The sequence below is a fragment of the Harmonia axyridis genome, chromosome 3 (assembly GCF_914767665.1).
Source record: "Harmonia axyridis chromosome 3, icHarAxyr1.1, whole genome shotgun sequence".
NCBI lineage: Eukaryota > Metazoa > Arthropoda > Insecta > Coleoptera > Coccinellidae > Harmonia > Harmonia axyridis.
In genome coordinates this window covers 18,988,421-19,000,904 of record NC_059503.1, presented here as the reverse complement: position 1 = coordinate 19,000,904, position 12,484 = coordinate 18,988,421, and the positions used below count along the sequence as shown (strand labels likewise).

General features: G+C 32.9%; 1 protein-coding gene and 1 long non-coding RNA gene across 2 annotated transcripts in view; one reads left to right on the top strand and one right to left on the bottom strand.

The window, feature by feature from the left end:
* LOC123674627 (lachesin) overlaps window positions 1-12,484 on the top strand; it is a 250,357-nt gene that overhangs the window by 140,968 nt on the left and 96,905 nt on the right. The window lies entirely within an intron of this gene.
* On the bottom strand, window positions 2,301-5,211 carry LOC123674628. The gene is made up of 3 exons (XR_006746679.1): window positions 4,771-5,211; window positions 4,603-4,712; window positions 2,301-2,634 (listed from the first exon to the last, which is right to left on the bottom strand). It is a non-coding gene; the product is annotated as an uncharacterized LOC123674628 (long non-coding RNA).

Sequence of the window (12,484 nt, the reverse complement as noted above, 5' to 3'; positions counted from 1 at the left end):
GCATGTGGTCCTCTAGAGCTCTATCAAAATAATGATTCAATAGAGCATACTTTCAACGAAGACCAAATGGTTCATTTCACCCATAGAAACTTCATGTAAAATAAAATGTTCTTCTAGATACGATTAGAACGGTGAGAAACTTCATGAGAAATGACAGATGGACGAGACAGCGATGCTGAAGATGAGGACCAGAGGCGACGAGGATTAGTTTGTATGTTCACTATTTAATTCAGGATTCATTATTCATTTCGAGGAGATTTATTCCAGGTAACCGAATGGGAAAGCTGGGGTATTTTAGGATATTTCGTTTGGAATGATACCAAATTCTAGACCCATTCACATTAATTATATTATGAATAAAATGTGTCCTTTCCTCGTGTTTATCCAGAAAATTTGCTCTGCATTTATAGGTTGATGGTCAATAAAGATAAAATTAAGCTTTTATGTGATAAGTCGATAACTCTTCTAGATCTACGTGGACAATTTAATAAAATAAAAATTCCGTATTATTAAAATGATTGATGACAAACAATAAAGAATTCATTGATTCATTTCCGATAGTTTTCGAATCTTTCAAGAGACAAAATAATTTATAAGGGAATTACACCTTGACTTGCTTTTTGGAGGAAACACATTTTTGTGTTTAACTGAATAGACGAAATGGATTTCCTCACATTATTCTAATTTGTTCGAAACTCAGAGAAGAATCATGATGATATCATGAATTATTGATTTCATAACTGCTGATTCATCCTAATTAGAGAATCAGCTCGAAAAAAAAAAGAAGAACATAGAATTATATAGAAATATCTAGATATGTAGTTGTCCCAAAAAAATCATGACTCACCCTCTAAAAACACCCTTCATAACAATATCAGAACCATAAAAGTGTGATAATTATGCGGAAAAATTTTTCAATTTTATGAACTTTAGAAGGATACATCTCCCTTAATATGCTTTTTGGGCATAAGTTTATTCATCAAACTATACTTATTTTTCAATATACTATCACCCCCAGAAAGCTTGGCACACATTTTTGACTCCCCATCAATCATCTGATTTCTATACTCGAATTAAATAGAATGAAACATCTTCGTGAATGAAAGAAACCATATAGTTAGGTATATACACTTTAGTACCACACTACTGAACTGACAATTTTATGTAAGGCGATTCTTTCATTGGCACATTATTGGGCTTATTATTACCCTTCAAAGAACGTCTTAATGCCTTAGAGTGCTGAACACAACATGGCTGAAGCTTCTATAATACAAATTGAGGTAGCATCAAGCCCAGCAGAAGTTGGTCGGGCATGTAATCAAACCGAAACACCATAATCGTTAGCCACTATGGCATAATTATAACAGTTTCTGGTCCGTGTGATGATCATCGCCCTAAGACTTATCAATAGATAGGGCGAAACATTTTATAGCTCATAATGGGCAGAAGGTAGTCAACGATAGACACGTCTGACCCAGCTTCTTCGTCGGAATATGAAATGGATATCGGCAGGTCTAACATCGATGACTCCAGATTGGAATTAAGTTTCCGATAACAAATTTGATCCATAACAACCTATATTGACTAGAAATCCAGAAGGTTGATAGCAACATCATGCAACATAATTTAAATGAAAGGAAGAGTTAAATTATTTCATCATTTATCAGAACAAGAAGAATCAAAATATTAAAAAAGAAACATGGTAAGGTTTGGATAACTGAGCTGTTTTCTAACAAAAATTATCAAATCGGGAAAAGCGCTGAACTTTGCATCAGAACCTTTTGAGCTCGATCATTGATACCATTAAAATTCACAGAACTGGTTAAAGTAAATGAAATAGTTTGCTTTTCCAACAAGAAGGAAAGCAACTGAATTGATTCAGTTTTTGTGAAATATTGATTTTGAAATTCCAAAAATATCGAAAACGGCGCAAATATAAAGAATACTTGTATTTTTTAAAATGTTCAAATTTTCTTTAATAAATTATTTATTTTTAGAATTGGGTTGTTTGAATTTCTGGCTCTTCATGGAATTTAGTGGTCATAATGAAGAAACTGGAAGACATGGAAGGCATTTTCTGTTGAGAGAAGATTCATCATATCAATGAAAAAGTGTATATTCCAAAAATCATTTGGCACCATTCGAGAGATATAACTATAAAATAATTATTATGGATTTTCAACAGTCTGTATCTTTTCAACCGAGCTGAATTGCAGACAATGGTAGAGGAAAACATTTTACCTCAGGATTCTACTAGTGAAATATATGTACAAGATAAATACTCACCCTGTATACAGTTATGTAGTCTTCAAGGGCGAACTTTGCGCATCAAACGCTCAAACGAAACTGATTCAATACTTTCCTCATTTTATGGCTGTCCAACTTTGTCTTATAAATATATCGGTAACAACTCCATAACCTCATTTTTTGCTTCATTTTCTTGAAAGGAGGTTCAAGGGATAAGGACAGCAATTCATTGAATTATACAGCGATGGCGTTTCATTTAACCCTACCGTTGGTTTAGCGGAGGTTAAACGTTTGATTCAACGATGAAGAAGAGGGATAATCACCTCTATGTTTCACTGTCGCTGGATCTTCTGATGATAAATGACCTCTAAGAAAAGCTGACAAGCCCTGATAAAAATAAGGAATTAGTAGTTTCAACTTAGATTTCTCATGGAGCTTAATCTCTTTCAAAGGAATAAAGTTCTCCACTGCCGCACTTTTTGTTATAATCAAATCCTCTCTTTCGAGATTCATGTGGGATATTCTTGAAAGCCGGGTGAATTCTGATGTTTTTCTATAATCATCATTCATATTATCTTAAAGAATAGGTTGTTGGAAAATTCGGTGACTAACTTGTTTGAAATATGAATACGAGATAGCGTAACTAAAGATACGGTTCATGTAACCTGAACTCCAACATGTTAGGCACAGAATCAAGGGAACTCGAATTTTCAACCTGACACTAGATATAGACTCACCCCTTCGCTTTCAAAACACGTTCGAATTGAGAAAAATGGAGAAAGCATAAACATTTGCTCACTCCCTCAAATTCGTATTCGTGTAATTTTTCACAAATACTTTGCATGTTGATTTTTGATTAAAGATACTCAATTAATTTTTTTTTCTACCACTCCAGGTCATATAAGCCATTATACAGGGTGTTCCGCAAAGATTACAACAAACGGAAACCATAAATTGCAGAGATTATTAAGATGTATCCAAATCAAGAGGTTTTAATCGCCTGAGAGCCTTAGTTTACAGGGAGATATTCGTAGAATCATTGAAATTGAAGATTTGGATGACTTTTGAAATATTTCTGAGACTGATTCAAAGTTTGCAGTTGTCTCACAATTTTTGATCTTCTTTATTCGACATTATTGAAATTGAAAAATCAGGACCGGAGTAGGAAAATTTTTGCTTTCTCTATTTACGTAAATATTAAATCACCATCTGTACCTGAACACTATCACATTTTGGAGTCACATATCAATCAAATGAATTGGAAAAATGAAATATTAAATTGTGTTTGAATTTCCTTACTGAATTACTCTTCTATGGTTATGAAAAAAATAAATTTGATAGTATTTGTGTTCAGAGTAATAAAATATTCATATAAACATAAAGGGTCGAAAAGTTTCCAAATCCGTTAATGATTTTTTCAATTTGTATCTGTTGAACGAAGGCGATCAAAAATGGTACCACAACTTCAAAATTTTGAATAAGTCTATAGATTAGTTCAACACTTATTGAATTCGAAAATTTTTTCAATTATCCGAATATCATCCTGTATATCTGTGTGTCCTGAATCTTTATGCTTTTCGTTTACCGCATTCGTTCAGAAAGACCCTGTATATTCATTGAAATGAACCCACAAACAAAATTCTGCTCTTGTATATTTTTACAACTTGGCATTTCATCGACCACCTCAACCGAAATTTCAAAGATATTATGGTTCAGAAACTTGTGTGTGAAGGCTGCAAAGATCTTTCACGATGAAGCTAAACAAATTGTTTTTTTATAACAATGATAAAATAGGCACGTCTATAAAAATTCATATCGATATTTTGCAACTGCTTTCCAAATTCTTGAATAAGAACTTTATCAATAATAAAAAAAAACTAATTTCTGGAATCATCTAACGGATTTTGTCCATTTACAAAATCAGCTGAGTTATTCTGATCTTGAACCTAACCTGAAAATTTCAAATCTTTAGCTCATTCCTTTGAAGAGTTTTCGTGCACACGGTGGAAAGAGGCTGAATGAAAAAACATTATTTATATTGAAAGTTCCAGATATTTTGGCTGAATAATAGCTCGCCTGAAACAATTACGCAAAAATAAAAAGTTTTCCACCAAATCGACTATTATTCTTATTCGGTTTCCACCACAGACAATTGTACTTCACAACTGAACTAATGCATAACAGAATAAATCGACCTACTAAAAACGCTAAGCTGATAATAATAAAAAACAAATGTGTAATGATTTTTGAATAAAATATCAACAGAGTCAATAGTTGAAATGCAAAATCGTTTCTTTCCTTATCATTATCGACTTTCATGAATAATTAAAAGTGATGACGAGAGAAGTCTTTTACCTTATTTCCAGAATTAATTCCAATATTGAATATAGATTTTCAATCCACTGAATTTATATTGAAATTGCTCAAAACTACTCATATAATTCATCATTCTTCAGCTCTGTAATCTAGAAGAATATCACGAACTTAGTATATTCAAGTTACAACTCCATTCAAGGGAATTACCTCCATACTCGTATGAAGGGAAGTTTTTGTGGCATGTTCTTAGTTATAACTGCAATGGAGTTTCTGAGTGTATGGGGAGGAACAATTTATTAGCCTTCAACAAGAAGGATGGTTCGGAGTTCACGCCATATAAAACAAACTTCTGCAAATGTACCATTTCTCTCACAAAAAGCATAAGCCATCTTATTGTGATGGATGTCAAGATGACATGAGGCACTTGACTTTCGTTCTCGGAAAATAATAAAATGGGAGAAAAATTCGTTTGTACAGATCATGACAGCTGAACATGGTGCATTCCACTTCAAGTAATATAACAAATTATTTTCCTATTCATCCTGGAAAAGTAATACGTAACATTCTCATTTTTTTCGTTGACTTGCTCCGACGAAACCTAGCTTGTTCAATATATTGTGCCATTTGCTGAGTACTCATCAAACTCATCAAAACATTTAGGGTGATTCTTCTCACTTTTCACGCATTCATATAGAATGTATTTCAAACTAAATCAAAGGGTTGACGAAATGATCAAAGTTTTTGAAGCCTGTTATCCAACTCGACATTTCACTCACAGATTACAGTATCTGTAATCTGTGCTTTCACTCAAATGTCAGTTGATAAATTGTGAAGTTTTCTACCGTAAATAAACACTGATGAATATTTGTGCATAACCTTAATTTTTATGGTTTACTCATAGCCTCTTCTACCTCACACTCATGGCCAGTTGCACCATTCGCCTAAACATTGATTAAAATTTAAACATCGATTAATTCCTCTTAAGAAATCAGAGAGTAATCAATGTTTAAATTTTTAATCAATGTTTAGGCAAATGGTGCAACTGGCCCTCAAAGTAATAAAATATATAGAATTCTACAAATAAACGTACACTTTATGGTTTGCATTGTGTGTGGGGGAAGATCAAAAGAGGTGGGGGTTTCTGAAAGCAATTAAATATCAGCATACTTCATTATTAAACCATTGGATAATTCGACATTCGAAAATATCCGAAGATTTCGAAACTATCATACCTTCTTTCCCATAGTTCTCACGATGTAGTCTAACTTCACATTCTCCTTTAGTGGAAACCAGTTGAACAAAAAAAACTATGCGATTGCTATAGTAACGTTTCGAAGTGACTGGTAACAAGCTAAGATTTCTGCTCCAGAAAAGGAATGGATAAGGCATTTCTACGTATTTCATTATTGTGAGATCGAACAAATTGGAAGAATAGACGTTGCTGTGTTACATCGGAGTATTACGACGCCAATGTGGAAATACTTTGATTCGGAGTAATACTGAGATTTCTATGGAGTAGATCAGTACATCGTTTCTTTCATTTGAGATTAGTCTCATAATATTTTATTGCAAATAATACCAAAATCACCGCTGAGAGGTAGCTGTAACATTGAGTTCCACAAGAATGAAATCAGAATTGACTTTATTCGGTTTACTGGAACATTCACATTCAATCAAACATTCTTTTTCGTCAGAGAGGTCAGTAGAATTGTAGAGAACAGAAGGACTGTATTTGCGTACTCATGGAACTGAAGTGAAAGCAAAATATTCGATTAAATGTTAAATAATAATGTAAAATTGAGGTCAATAGTGATGACTTACAAAATGGGCTGTGAGGTTGAAGACCACTTGTACAAATCTCTTCATCCCTTCACCCCTTAGTGCGGGATACCAGCTCCAACTTTCTGGTTTCAAAAGCGGTTTAAAAAACACCAACAAAATGCTTAAGCTAAAGTACAAAACGATGAATAGTGCTGGTGTTTCAAATCAATGAAATAATGTGGAAAAGCAATATAATATTAAAAAAAAGTTCAGCGAGGTAAAAATCAATCATCAACCATAAATAATTTCCTATTTTTCATTGTGTTTTGAAGTGAATGTAGACAGGTCTAAAGAATAAATTCAAAATTGAACTCAGAATAAATGCAAAAATATAGTATAAATGATTACATTTTTAAAATTATTCAACTAACCTGTTCAAAATGGGATTATTCAAATGAAAATGTAAGAAAATATCTTGAATAGAACTTTGAAAATTTGGAAGTAGCCTCAGATTTTCTCTAAATAAATCTTTCAAAACGTCTTATTATTATACTTCGTCAAAATTCATTTTATACTCAGCGATGACGATTGTATTGAAAAATAGGTTACAATAGGTCATCAATAGGTCATCATCTGGTATTATGATTCCACTTGAAATTATCCGTTCATTTTAAGCTGCTTAGAACAGAGTGGATAGTGAATTAAGAATTCAGTTTATAGATATTGAGTACAGCACTCAGCGATAAAAAATAAGGATTTGAAAATTAAATCTCTCGAAGCAGCGAATGCTACTTTCGATTGAAAAAGCAGCATTCAAGAAGGTATTCAATGTATTTTGAAAAAATCAATATCAATAGTTACTTTTTTCAGAATCTAAATTTCAGTAATTATTTATTTTTAAATCATTATACCTGTTTATTATCATATTCATCATCTTACAGGTTTTTTTTGGAAAACAAAATACATAATAAATTTAAGCAATCTTCTTGGCCTATTAGATAGAACACCTAGAGATTTGCAATTTCTACCCTAGGTATGACCAAATGCACAAAATATGCTCTTCATTGGTCGAAATCCATTAATGTCTGAACAATTCTTCATCGAGAGACTTCGTAAGAGAACTTTAGGGGCAATTATTTTTGTTTTCATGATTTCAGCACATCGACTCTCCGTTTATATGCCAAAACAAAAAGTAATACATTCAATGAATAATCTGAAAACTTCGATTTTCAAGGATATATTATGAGTTACCTATCCATAAATAGATTCTCCACTGATATGCATAAATCAATGAATCTCATCAACTACCTAACAAATTCGATTTAATATTGGCCCATTGATGTATTATTCCAATATTCATGAAACAGTTTCACATTTCAGTATTGAAATTGGTTCACATTTGGTTATAAACAAGAAATTCAGATATACGAGCTCAAAATTTTATTGGTGGGGTCTTTTGAGATTAATTTTTTTCGGCCTATTTTTTGCGTGTTTATTTCATTATGTGAACCGCTGTCACGTTGATCAAATGTTGTCAATTCCCATATTCTTGACTGAACATACATTAAATCACTGCATTAGAAAAATTCAAGTTTCTGCATCGTTAACAAAATAAACATAATGAGAAATATTCACAGATTTGATTGTTTCATTTGATGAACGAAACAGGAACAAAAAATCGTATTGCATTGAGACTCGTTGAATTTTTTAATAGGGTGGACGTACTGATATTATCGATAACTTTTAAGCATTTACTGGAGTAGTTGTTTCCTCATATAATATTAATTAAGTTTACATTGAATATGAGTGATCTGTAGAATGACCTATTTTACGAATTCCTTATCGCCAGGTTTTAAGATTCTGAAAAATTCTTAGATTTCATCTAATATTTCATTTTTCCACATTTCTCGACGCAATGGAAGTAATAATCCTTTCATGACGGAACTTCATTCAATTGTGGACCATTTTTCAATTGTTGGAATAAATCTAGTGACAAAATGGTGAATGCGCCGGTATCCATTTTTTTTCTTTTTTTGTTCTTTAATTCTATTTGTAAATGGCAATCCAAAAACCAACTGATATTTGTGGAGCTTCATAAGATGTAGTGAAATATGTAATGATCTTAACTTCCTACTTAACAGTAAGAAATGGATCTAGAAGTCGACTAGTTGCTTGGAGCTTGGAGCACTGCAGAGGAATATAATTCATAATGTATAAATATAACTAATTCATACATAACAGATATTGAAAACACAAGTATTTTTTTATCTTCAATTCTTCATTTAAAATCTTCATGTTAATCTTCACCCAAAATAATATATTCTGAAAACGATGGATCTAAAAAAAAAAACAGTGGTAAAAGCTCCTAGTAAATTGAGAGTTTTGTACGTAAATACTTGAATTTCTTTCATATTCGATCTTTTTTCAACAATTGAAGTAAAAATGATGATATTCTGTGGAAATCATTATTTGTGTTTCGAACGAATCGAAACATGGTAAATAAATTTCAGTTTAATCACAGATCTATATTTTAGTAGGGTTCCTTCAAGGGATTTCAGAAATAATTCATAGACCCTCAGAGAGTTTCATTAGGAATTCACCTCCCTTTAGGAAATATATATTGATCTCAAAACTTTTCATTTCGCTACATTAACAACATTATACCAATACTATATTATTCATAACCTGTACCCCCTAATCCACTCCAAACTATATTTTGTAACACATTATTTCATTGTAGATGACACTAATATTCTTTTTCATCTTCATCGTCATACGTTAGGACTTTATCCTGTGTTTACATCAATGGATTCTGCTAATATTCGATTTTGAGAAAGGAGAAGCTTTTATGCCTTATTTCGAATGCATATTCATGTTATTTGTTTGAGAAAGTTCATTTTTGGAATCATTATACCCACTTCATCTTCTGACATGATAATTCAACACGAAGTCATTACTTTTTTCGTAAAAATTTTGATCAAGGAAGGGAAGAGCATCTCATAATATTGTAGCAAGCTTGAAGATTGGCTTTCACGCTGCGCAATATTTAGTTTTTTCTCCTTTATTCGAATATTTTATCAGATTCAAGAAATTTTGATATAGATACAGGGTGTTTTTTGGGTTGGATGTTATTAATCAATTTTTCCTAAACCGTACCTGAAAATATCTCGTATTTGATCCAGAGAATAAACGTATCACATATCATATATATATATATAGGGTGGTTCAATAATGAATAATTGAAAAAATTGACAGAATCATTGAAATCTTGTTTATAAACAGAAATAGTCCCTTCAAATATAGGTTATTTTGACTCGCCTTAGTCACCTCTATCTACCTCCACTTTCTTTCCAATGAATCACCCTGTTTAATTTCATTGAAGTGATTAATCTTCTTCGGACACAAAATTGAATCCACATCTTTCAGTTTCTTCATTATTACCATTACATTACGAATAAATACCGCAGGTATCAACTGGTAATATACATATATGTGAAGTCAAAGACTCGCCCTGTATATACCTCAACAAGATTCCAGTGAAATATGCCGAATATATTTTTGAACGAATTTTCCGATAATTGAATCTTTTTTCAATGGACGATTCTCATTAAATTTTTCTTGAATATTCAGTAAATTTCTCCACAAAGAACGCACGTCCTATAGTGAATCAACGTTTCATATTAACTCAAAATATTATATTGAAATATATACCTAAATATATCAAAAATTCAGAAAACAAACTTCATGCGTTCCAAACGACCTGAAACAACCGATGACACTAAGAGTGCAATAGGTGCCAAAATTTGAATTTAAGCAGATAGATACAGAAAGTAATATATACTATGCTTACTATAAGTTCGACGAATAAATATATTTCACTTTCGTCTTCTTATCCGAGACTTTGCTGGGGTTTGTAATAATTTAACTCTTCTAATTATATACATTCATTTACGAAGTCACACTTACAGTACAAATACAATATATACGGTACTGAATTTCGACTCAAACTCATCGAATGTTAACTACGAAACGTCTTGGAATATCTCGTCTTCGTCTTATGCAAAGTTTCGGTCGTCTCGTCTTTAATTCGTTCGCGACTAGTCTTATTCTAGTCCGCGAACCGTCTTTTACGTCTTATTCTGATCGACTCTGGACTTAGGCAGAAACTTACTCTCGACCTGAACTTACTTCGACTTCGACTCTTTTCTGTCTGGAACTTACTGACCTCGCCTGGATATCGACTTCCCTTCTTCCGACTTACATCACCCCGACATCAGGGGAAAGTACCAAGTACCACCCCTAGTCCAATAAGAGTTTTGCCGTACCGCCCACAAAGCTCTTCGTGGATTCCTGGAAATCTCAGAGATGGAATATTCTCGAAGGACCAGCACATGATACGCAGATGTGACATCCGGTACCACCGTCTCGTTCTCGAGCTTTCCCAAGATTTACAAACGACCTGGCCTGTCTTCGACACCTCGACGAATTGACACTTCCTTTCTACATAATTTACAAAAACAATTCCTTCCCTGTAAATCCATTGAAACTGTCATGCCCTCGACGCTTGAAGAAACTAATAGGTCTACAAGCATCATGTTGACTATGTCAATTATTTACAGGAATCAATGACTGGATCCTACATACATTCAAAATAATATAGTAAAATTAAGGATTTGGAAATATATCACAATCCGACAACCATGTTGGGGACACGTAAAAATTGCGTATGCTCTATGTTTATTACTCCATGATGCAAAACTATAGCCTGCCGCACCTCTAGAATTGGAACAAACGCGCAATAACTGATGCATCGGAAAATCATCAAATGAAGAGCCAGAAAATACATATAATTACTTTACAGGGATTCATAACAAAACCCAACCAGATCGATATGTAACCCACGAAAGGGGTCAAGGGAATGCCAGAGGGCAAGTCATCACTTTATTATAGCACAGCGCACGTCTGCGATTCCAACAAACTTTGATGGATTATAACGCGAAAGTTGAAACAGGTGGGTTTCAGTTCACATCGTCTATATTTCAATATTAAGATATTAAAGTCACGCATCTCTTGGAGAAAACGCAAGACAGAATGGAATGGTTGCCGTCTTATCATACATGCAGACGTCGGATGGATCAGCAGGCGAAGTTTGATTGAAGCTCGGTTGGAGAACAAAGATGCAATTATAGGGCTGAATAACTCGATAATTAAAACTTTGGTGTTAACTTGTGACCAATTAAGACTAGACAAGTTAGTTGGACTTTCGTTTACTGTTATCAGGCATACGACTTTGATATCTCTATCTTCAATCAGGGTGGAGGAAATTAGGTCGTTGTGCACATGCGATACTGATGGTGCATTCGGCTGGAAGAGACTGTAATCATATGGTATATGTTTATCTGCTTTTCTGGAGATACAATTAAATATAACATAGGTCAAGGCCTTCGTTGATGGATTGGTTGGCTGATCATTTACCAGTTAATATTTTTCAGGATTTACCTCTTTAATCTACTTATGTTGTTTTCATGTTTTATGAACAATGTACATATATTCCTTCTATTCGGGAACGATCTGAAGGTCATAAAAAGTATAGATGAAGGTGAATTATTACTAGATCTGAAAAATGTCAACAAATGGTATAAGGCTCAGAGTAATAAACATAGATAGAGGAAACAGATGTCATTTTCGGTAAGCAAATTTTGTTCCCAACATGAACTATAAAATTTGACATGAAGCGCGAGGAAATGGAAAGATGTCAGTGATACAATATTTCACCCAATTCGCGAATTTCTACACGAAGATAGCACTTCTTATGTCCCAAAGTGAATCAACGTTTCATATTAACTCAAAATATATTGAAATAAATACCTAAATGTCCATGAGGTTCTTGTCTATGTATTTATCTTGATTAGATTAGGAGTTATTTAATCAAGTTGTTTCTTTCATTCAAAAACTTACCAAATTTTCATTTCATCATGAAACTATTAAACTATTACATAGTTCATAATCACATATTTATTTCATTGTTCCTCTAATCGCTGATAAATGAAGAAAATAAAAAAACACTTGGGGAGACAATAATAATCATTGTTCAAATGGTACATAATATATCGGAATACAATGAACAATATTCATATAAATAGCTCAGCTCATATATTGC